This window comes from Lactuca virosa, chromosome 7 (assembly GCF_052849685.1).
Source record: "Lactuca virosa cultivar CGN04683 chromosome 7, Lactuca_virosa_CGN04683_v6, whole genome shotgun sequence".
Classification (NCBI taxonomy): domain Eukaryota; kingdom Viridiplantae; phylum Streptophyta; class Magnoliopsida; order Asterales; family Asteraceae; genus Lactuca; species Lactuca virosa.
Window position 1 is genome coordinate 151000568 of NC_136432.1, and position 10846 is coordinate 151011413.

Below are 10846 nucleotides of genomic sequence, written 5' to 3' on the forward strand. Positions count from 1 at the left end.
ACAAGTCGAGGTTCTCCATCCATCCCGGGGTGACAAAGATGTATCGGGATCTTCGCCCTGACTACTGGTGGCCCTGCATGAAGCGGGACGTAGCATGGTATGTAGAGTGGCGCTTGACCTGCAGGAAGGTCAAGGCCGAGCACCAAAATCCACACGACAAGAAGCATCCGCTAGACATTCCCGTGTGGAAATGGGAAGATATCACCATGGATTTCATCACCAAGCTTCCCAGGACCGCACGTGGAGTAGATTCGATATGGGTCATAGTGGATCGGTTGACCAAGAGTGCTCATTTTATCCCGATCCAGGAGAGTATATCGGCTAAGAAGCTAGCCGAGATCTACGTGCGTGAGATAGTGGCACGACATGGAGTGCCTGTCTCGGTGGTGTCAGACCGAGATGTCCGTTTCACTTCCAGGTTTTGGAAGCGGTTTCACGAGGAGATGGGTACTCGTCTCCACTTCATCATCGCTTTCCACCCTCAGACGGATGGACAGAGCGAGAGGACGATTCAGACTCTCGAGGACATGTTGTGCGCATGTGTTTTGGACTTCGGTGGCAGTTGGGATACGTACCTTCCGTTAGCGGAATTTTCGTATAACAACAGTTACCACGCCAGCATAGACCGACCTCCCTTTGAGATGCTCTACGGGAGGAAATGGAGGACCCAATCTGTTTGGGGCGAGGATGGTCAGAGAGTCATGGGGAGTACTGAAGTAGTACTCAAGACTACTGAGAGGATCCAGCAGGTCCGGAGCAGGCTCCAGACTGCTCAGAGTCGGGAGAAGAGCTATGCCGACAAGCGGCGTCCAGACTTGGAGTTTTAGGTGGGCGACATGGTCTTCCTGAAGGTGTCACCCTGGAAAGGTGTCATCCGGTTCAGGAAGCGGGGAAAGCTGGGCCCATATACATCGGACCGTTCAGGGTGTTGGCTCGGGTGGGCTGGGTTGCTTACCATTTGGATCTTCCAGCAGAGCTCAGCCAGATCCACAACACTTTCCATGTTTCTCAGTTACGGAAGTGCCTAGTGGATGACTCGGCAATTGTGCCCCTAGAGGACATTCAGGTTGATGACAACCTGAATTACATTGAGAGGCCGGTGGTAATTCTGGATCGCAAGACGAAAACCTTGAGGAACAAGGTTGTTCAGCTGGTGAAGGTGCAATGACAGCACCACAAGGGTTCCGAGTGGACTTGGGAGTCCGAGGAAGAGATGAGGGAGCACTACCCGCAGTTGTTTTCCGACGCAACAGACTTCGAGGACGAAGTCTAACACAAGTGGGGAAGAATTGTAACGCCTGGTTTCTGGTACGCATTTATTTATAATATATTCATTTTAGTAGAGCTACTCGACGAGTTGGGATCCCCATACTCGTCGAGTAGAAACGAGATTTGGACGCGGGGTTTTAAGCTATCTACTCGACGAGTGGAGAGCCCTCGACTCGACGAGTAGGTCTGCCAGAGTGAAACCCTAATTTCGGGGTTTTGTACCCTATTTAAGCATCTTAATCCCCACCTTTTGGCCTCATTTCCAGCCTCCAAGTCCCAAACCCTAATCCACGAAACCCTAGAGCATTATGTGAGTGTGTGAGCCATTTTTGAGTGATTTTTTTTTATTTGAAGCTTGTAGAAGAAGAAGGAACTAGAGGACTCCAAGAGAAGATTGTAGATCCAGAAGCAACATCTCTTTCCCTTCACTTTCTGGTAATCATGTCTCTAACTTGTCTATTAGTTCATTAGATCTCCTTATTTCAACTTTTTGAGGGTTTTGGTTCAAGAAGCTTAACCCTTGGGATATGGACATCCCAAGCAAGGATCCTTTTAGATCTGGGATCATTAAGGGTTGTTAAGGCATAAAGGTGCAAACTTTATGTCATTGGAACCCCCATGCAAGCTCTAAGGTGTCATTTTGGCCTTTTAAGCCCCAAAAGGCCATGCATGGAAGGAAATCTAGGAACTTTACGTGTTCAACTGATGTATAAGGCTTAGATCTATGTTAGTATGCTTTAGTTTTGAGTATTATGGCTTTTGGACCAAGATCTATGTTCTAGAGAGCTAGTGTTTGAGCTAAACCCATTAAGAAAGGACTAATACCGGGTAAAGTTGGAAACTTTACCCTTAAAAGTGTATTCCCAGTATGTAGATGAAGTATGTGATGGGTTTTGAGCACTACAACAGTCCCATGGTATACATGCAACCCCAATGCTTTGGATCTAGGTTTTTCTCAAGTTATACATGCAATACTAATAATCCAAAGCATGAACCCTAACTAGCATACAATTTTCGAGATTTGTAACATTGAAACAAAGTTAGAAGAATACCTTTTCCTTGTAGCTTGTAGATCTTGACCTTCAAGAGCTTAGTGCCTCAAATGTTTCACCTCTAGTGAGTCACAAACACCAAGTAACAATGGAGGATTATGAGAGAGAGGTGAGAGGCTCCTAAAATCGGCTAGGGTATTCTCTTGGAAGCAAGTGGCCGATTTTGGGAGTCCTGGGGGTTCCTTATATAGCTGAGTTGCTAGGGTTTCTGACTGGAACTCTAATTCTCTGCGTAGGCCTTAAGCAACCCATTAGATTATTCTAGAACCCCCCCTTTGGACGAATTCTATGTGGGCTACACATAGAATTTCGTCCATCCCCTTTTAGGGATCCACAAGCCCAACTTTGCAACTATTAGATAATTGCAATACTAGTCCCCTTAATTTAATTAGTCTCTTTTAATCACCAAATTAATTCCAAATTAATTACTGATCAATACTAATTAAATGATATGATTTCTCAATTAATATATTATTCTTACAAGATATCGCTTTTAATATGATTTCCAAATTAATTTCTGGCCGGGCCCGACACATAAGTCAACACAAAATCATCGAGGAGCCCAAGATATTGCTTCTAATCCTCTTAGGATAAAAGGAACATATAAACTTTGACTTATATGCTTGTACTATTTACTTATTAAATCGTACACAACAATATGTTTTATAACATCAAGTTATTGATGCATTTACGTACTATCAATGCACAACCAACTTGTAAACAACAACTCATATATCTCGGTTTAAAGACTATACGATATTATCGTCTCACAATCACTCGTGATAAATTCCATGAAGTGATTCATATGAGCGTGGGTTTAATCCAATACTCAAATCTTATTTCAGGAGTACTCATGAACGTTGCAACAAACTTTTGCTATGTCCAAACACTTAGACAATCTACAAACCAATTCATGACAGTCTAACCTCATAGCCTACTTCCAAAGTACGATAGACTGTGGATAATTCGAATAATCTAATTATTCTGGAAGTCAAAACATGCAAAAGTGAAACAATAGTAAACAATTGACACAAGATAGTAACTTTACTCATAAATAAAACTCCTTTATTCAATCATCAAATGTCAATTACATTTTATCTATTACAAGTTTCTAAACAACTATCTCATCACTAAAACTAATATCGTCCTTCAGACCAATGCTCCTCGCATGCTGTAAGTGCTTAACCCTACTCAGACCCTTTGTGAGGGGATCTGATGGGTTATCTTCTGACGATACCCTCTTTACTACGAGGAGTCCCTCTTCTACCCGATATCTGATGAAGTGGTATTTTCTATCGATGTGCCTGGATCTCCCATGATCACTCGGTTCCTTGGTCAAGGCAACCGCTCCTTCGTTATCACAGAAAATCTCCATAGGCTCCTTTATGGCTGGTATAACTCCAAGGTCTCCAATGAAGTTCTTCAACCATATCGCCTCCTTCGATGCTTCGCTCGCTGCTATGTACTCTGATTCGCACGTTGAATCAGCTACAGTCTCCTGCTTGGAACTTTTCCAAGTCACTACTCCTCCATTCAGGGTAAATACCCAGCCCGACTGAGAACGAAAGTTATCTCTGTCGGTCTGAAAACTAGCATCACTATACCCTGTCACTCTCAAGTCTTCACTTCCACCAAGTACGAGGACCCAATCATTCGTCCTTTGTAGATACTTAAGAATGTTCTTTACTGCCGTCCAGTGAGCTCTACCAGGGTTCCTTTGATATCGGCTGACCATGCTCAAAGCGAAAGCCACATCAGGGCGAGTACACGTCATAGCATACATGATCGAGCCAACGGCGGAAGCATATGGTACTAGACTCATTTCCGCTATCTCAGCATCGGTACTCGGGCTTTGAGTCTTGCTCAATTTGGTATTGCTCTGGATTGGTAACTCCCCTTTCTTGGATGTAACGACCCAAAAATCAAGGGTAAAAATTTTATTTTTAATGTAGCCAAAACATAAATATCATTTAATCCAAACATCCAAAACATCGTTAGTTAAAACATTTATCAGAGTTCATCCCAAAACCAGTCAATGCGGAAAACATGGGTGTGTGTGCTGCGATCAAGTCGTGCCTTTCCTTTCCAAATCGATGGTACCTGAAACCAAAACTGTAAACCGTAAGCACGAAGCTTAGTGAGTCCCCCAGAGCATACCCCACACACAATCCACATAAAACATATCATATTATCTGTAAAAGCTATCTTTACCACATAAGCCATGCAAACAAACATATAAGGATTCCATGGGCTCCTCCCAAGGTCTTATTCCAGGATGCCATGGGCTCCCCCACATGGTTTTACACCTAGGTGCCATGGGCTCCCCCCATGGTCTTTAGCTGGAAATTCATGGGCTCCCCCACATGGTCTTACATCCAAGTGTCATGGGCTCCTCCCATGATCTTTACTTGAAAAGCCATAGGCTCCCCCACATGGTCTTACATCCAAGCGCCATGGGCTCCCCCCATGGTCTTCCCTGCAAATATCACATATATAGCTAGCATAACACCAACCATATCTAGCAATCATACCACATATCTCTACACAGAGTTTAGTCAATAAAGGAATGAAATAGAAAAACAAAGTTTAATCAATAAAGGAAGTAAAATTACTTGAACTAGAAAAGAGATCAAAACAATGGTGACAATATGGAAATTAGTATTTTTGAATAATACGTATGCATAATATATAATGAACCTGGGAGGGTATTTATGAAGTTTCGTTGGAAACATATTAATAAGAAATTAGATGAAAATGGTAAATTAGACAACAATGACTATTTTTAGTAACTTTGTTGAAGTAGATTGCCTAAACGGGTATAAAGGGTTGCACATAAGGAGTTTCGAAATCTAAATATTGAAATGAAGTTAGAAAGAAGTAATAACAATAAAGTTACATGAAAAACACTTACCTTGAAAGAAAACACCCCGCATAAAGTAGAATGCCTAGCCATAACATATCAAATCACATAATAGCTATAAATTTTAAATAGCTATTTGGTTATTCGAATTCGATCCTTACCGGTTACCATGGTTGCTTCACAACACGAACATATTTGGAAGTTCATTTTAGTTATGTGTATAAATTATTAAGACTATAATGGGTAAAGTGTAATAAAGGAATATGCATAAGTTTATAATTAAAAGTTTAAACGACTTGTATGTACCGGCTTTGTTTGTAAATACACTGTTGCATTATTGTTTGTATAGTAAACGATATCAAAGCTTTCATACATGAAACATAAATATGATATCATGTTTGATGTTACATCATTAACGAATAATATGTAACGATTAAATGATTTTAAGGGAAATTCATTAAACTAACAAATTTAAGTGAGTTATTTAAAGAAGATAACTATTTTTACTAGGTTTAAACCCATTGAAACTACGGTTGATAAAGTTAACACACACACACAATAACATAGAGACACACACCTCTTCAATTTGAAAAAAAAGCAACACACAAAAAGAGAAGAACAAAAAATAAAAACAAATAGAAACTAAAAAAAACAAAATAATTTGAAGTAAGTTTTTATACACTTACCTAATGGATTTGAAATAATGTGAACGAAGAGGGTGTTTTCCACAGTTGGAGAATTTGATCAGGAACAAAATACAAAGACGCAAAATCAGTTATAATCGAAACTTCACAATGTTTTTTTTAGGATTCGGGTGTTTTATATGCAACCAAAAGGATGAGGTTGTAGTTAATAAATAATTAGAGATTTTTTTTTCAAAGTTAACTGATTTATGTAAGTCAAACGAAATCTTAATTTTTGAAACAAATTAAGTGAAATGATATCTTAATTTGCGAAACAGATACGTTTTTAAAAGACATCAATTGCTGCGAAATTTACATGCAATGTACGGTTCCATTATGTGTATGTTTGAGGTAAATATGATATAAGATAAATTAATTCAAAAAACAATAGTTGAAGAAATTGAAAAACTTCTTGCTCAAAATTTGAAACTAATATTTGTTGACTTGGCTTATTCACTATATGTGATATATGATGCCAAACATTACAAGTTACTTTAGGTAAGATCATAAAATGGCAACGTACTTTCTGATTATTCCATCCAGGTCACTCATTGAGTTTTTTTTTTGGATTTATAATTGAAGTCCATTGCTAATATGTTGTTTTTAATGTGTGGTGCATCTTTCAATAAAAATAACAATACACTTATTTCTTAACCGATAATAATAGTTGGAGCAAGCAGAACAATAGTAACCCGATGTTAACGAGTAGTTTGAATGTATAATATTGTAATATGAAAAAAAATAAGGTACTATGCTATATAAGTAAAAAACGGGAAAGACATAGCTATTTCTTGCATTTAATCCAATAATGAACTAACTGCAAGAAATAGCAATATAATTCTGTAATCTTTTCCGATACATGGACCAATTTTGTATTGTTTTTCTACATAAGGACCAATTATGTAAAGTTTTTATGCAGCAAGGAGCATTTTGTAATGTTTTTATGCCACAGGGAGAAATTCAGTAATCTTTTTCTGCCACGGTTGTCATTTGTGTGATCTTTTTCTGCACATGGACTATTTATGTAATATTTTTATGTATACGGACCAATTTTGTAATATTTTTCTACAAAGGGACCATTTTGGTAATGTTTTTCTGTCATAGGAACCAGTTTTGTAATCTTTTTATGAAAAGTGACCATTTATATATAATAATTCTGCCACAAGTAATCAATTTCTGCTACTATGACCAATTTTATCATGTTTTTTGCCACATGACCAATTATGTCATGGTTTTCTGCAACATGGACCAACTTTGTAATCTGTTTCTATAGAGTGACATTTTCTCTAATTTTTTCTGCAGCAAGGACCAATTATGTAATCAATTTCTGTCATAGGGACCGCTTATGTAATGTTTTTCTGCCATAGTGACCAATTCGGTCATGTTTATCTGCCACAATGACCAATTTTGTAATCTTTTTATGTCACATGGACCAATTCAGTAATCTTTTTAATACATTTTGTATTCCTGGTTGCAAATTGATTTTGTTTCTTTTGTGTTTGTTCAATTTTATATTAGAAACTCCAAAAAAATCACTTTGGTCTGGTTGTTATATCAAAAAGTAGGACGGTGTAACAGAAAGAAGTTGGAAATACGTTGTTATGCTCGAAATAGGTAGAAGTTAGAATTTCTCATCCCTACTCTTTGGTAAACCAAAGGATTGATATGCCAGGTTAACTTATTTCGGTTGGTTTAAGTTTTGGTTCAACGAATTGTCAACTTCGATTATTTGTTTAGCTTATCCAAAGTTTAGTTTCAGTTTAGTAAACTCGCATTAAGAACAAATGAATTGATAACTAAATTAAAAAATAAAAAAAAAACCTTGGAATAGAGTAATAGGTGTGAGACTTAACGATCTTTTTTTTTTTTTTAAGATCAAAATGAGCAAACTTTACTCGTCTCAAAACAAGTTCGACGGTTTAAAATTAAAGTGTTGACATTTTTTCAATATAAAAATTATGTATGTCTCACACTATAATTTTATATTTTAGACTTTTAGTTATTAAAATAATGCATTTTGCAATTAGCTTATTACTTGTTTGTTCCATTTGATTCAACAATAGCTATTTGGCTTTCTTTGATGTACAACAGTTTAAGCATGGATGGATTGATTTGGTTAAGAATCCTAATATATTTCTCTATACAAAGTGATTTTGTTATCAGTTCAATTTATTTAATAATATTTGATTTGATTGTAAAAAAATGATATACCTGCACGGATAAAGTGACTCAATAAATCAATTTGGGAATGGCCTTATCAGTACATGCATAAAATAAGGGAGCAAATAAAATGCATTTAAAAGTAAGATTTTTATGCATTATTAATTTTATCTTTCATGTATCCTCTAAATAGATGAAGGACATCATAGTATTTCACATAGGAAAGGAGCACAGAAAACGACACATGGCAATTGGTGTCCTCTTTTAATAGAGTACTAAGTGTGAGACCCGTGTAATATATGCTTTTTTTTAAAGTTAATATATTTTGTTAAGCATTACATGTTTAATAATTTACTAAACTGAATTTGGAAATAATATCAATATTAGCTCTGAATGAACCAATTTTTGCAAGGTTTTTGTAAATTATCGTGAATTCAAAAGAGATGGACCGAAAATTAAGTTTTTCAATTAGGAAAGTTGATTTAAATTTAAATTGAATTTAATACATTAATTGACAAATTACCTAAAAATTTATGGAGACATTTAAGTTTCCTTATTTTCTTTATTATATTTTTAGATTAGATTTTTTATAGTTTAATAAAAAGCCAAAAAACCAAATTTTGCCAAGTGGATTTAAATAAAATTGAAAATTTTTTAAAAATGTCATGTGGCATATTGAATTAGGTGATGACATGTGACAAATTTGCTTCGGAATGTCACACTCCAAAATGTTCTTCAAAATTCGGATTTGTTTTTATTTATTATTATTATTATTATTTTTTTCAACTTGTATTTTCAAAAAAAAAAAAACTCTATATTTATATATGAAATGTTCATTTCGAAGTGGAATATCAAAATTTTCAATCAAATGTCCGGTTTTATGCCATAAAATATCGTATATATAGTTCTCATTTACTATGTTTGGTTATTTTTTGTTATATTTTAGAAAAAAATGTTTTTTTTTAAATCATGGATTGTTCTTGAAATTTCAGAAAAAATTTTCGAACTCTGAAATTTTAGTCCGAAACCTAGAGTGTCAGTCTAAAATCCAAAATTGCAATTAGAAATGTATTTTTTTGTTAGATAAAGTGTTTTTGTTTAATCCATAATGCCCTATCTGTAATTAATGGTTATTTTGTCAAAAAAAATTACCTTTTTTATTTAAATATACATTATAATATTATATTGTTAGTTTAATAAATTTCCTTTATTTCAAACATAAATCCATGTGTTTATCTTAAAGTATAAAAAAGTTATATATTCTGATTCTTTTATCTGAGAATATCTTTTGTACATGTTGTCAGATAAAGGGATGAAAATATGTAAATTTGAAATAACCATAAGAATGTTGATTTGATTTGTTGATCCTAGCTTCACCGAAATTTCGGGTTAGTCATGGGGCTCCACCCATGGAAATTATTAGATGCAAAATAGTTTTGGATAAATTATACTATAAAATGGGTAAGCAAGTCCAAGTCATATATGCTTCATTTTATTTATTATACTCATTAAGGGTAACGTTTAGGCATCCATTGAGGCGAGGGACATTTTTTTATGTTCCCTTTAAAGGTTATGACAATGAATTACAAAGGTACTAAACTCACCATATTATATATTGCAGTCTGCAGATTCATCTTTGAATATAGTTAATAGACTTGAAGTTCTAAAATATTGAGATTATTATATAATTTGATTATTACTGTTATTTTTTTTCTCTTTAATCGGCATTTTTTTTTGTTATATCATCTTTTTCCTTTATAATTTGCATTTATTATATTGTGTGCGATAGTATGAGACTCACTATATATATTTCCACTGATTTATGGAGTCATATATATTGATGCTGAGCTACGTACAAATATCATATGTGTAATGTGTACGAATCAACTTTTTAGTTTTTGTCGAATATAATTTTGTTATATTTATAAAAAGCACTGACAATTTTTATAAACTAATATTGGAATGATTAAATATCTTTGAGTTAATTGATGTGAATACTATGAAAATGAATAGATGCTACTTGTGACAAGAGAGTATATATAACCATCCTGAAATTGATGAGAAAAGCAGCAGTATGAAAAGCAAGCATGCTACATGACATCGAAAGTTAATTAACTTATTTAAAAAGGTTGAATAACTTGTGGACTAACTTTTTTATTATATTATATGTATTCAAATTCAAATAACCATTTCTCAAATTATGGGTTGTACGCTCGACACACGCGATGCATGATAAATGCCGTGGGAGACAATTAGCGGAATACCAAACTAAACAACCACTCAACCTTCATCATGTGTGTACCAATTCTACAATTTTTTCAATAATAAAATATTTTCCACCAGCTCTTCATACGTACGAAAAGTACAATTTTATTAATAGAAAAATATTTCCCCAACTTTTGTTTTAATAATGCAATGTTTAATTTGATGCTATTGTAAAAAAGATTGACTTGTTATTTGAATATTTGAAATATTTGCTTAATCGTTAAGACACATGACATGATTCCTAGTCAATGTTACCAGTAATATAGGCACGGCAAAACTGAGGTCCAAAATTTCAAGATTACACAAAATAAGTTTTTTTCCAGGATTACACAAAATAACTCAATTTTTTAAGATTATACAAAAAAAAGGATTATTATAAATATTATTTGCTATTTAGAATAACCATCACAACTATTTAACAATACTCCATTGAATAATACATAGCTCAAGGTGACTATATTTTCAACTTCTATCGCAAAATAACCATTAACTTTTCTAAAAACACACAAGAATTAGAGATACCTTTTCTCTTTTACTTTTTTTTTTTCTAAAAGCGA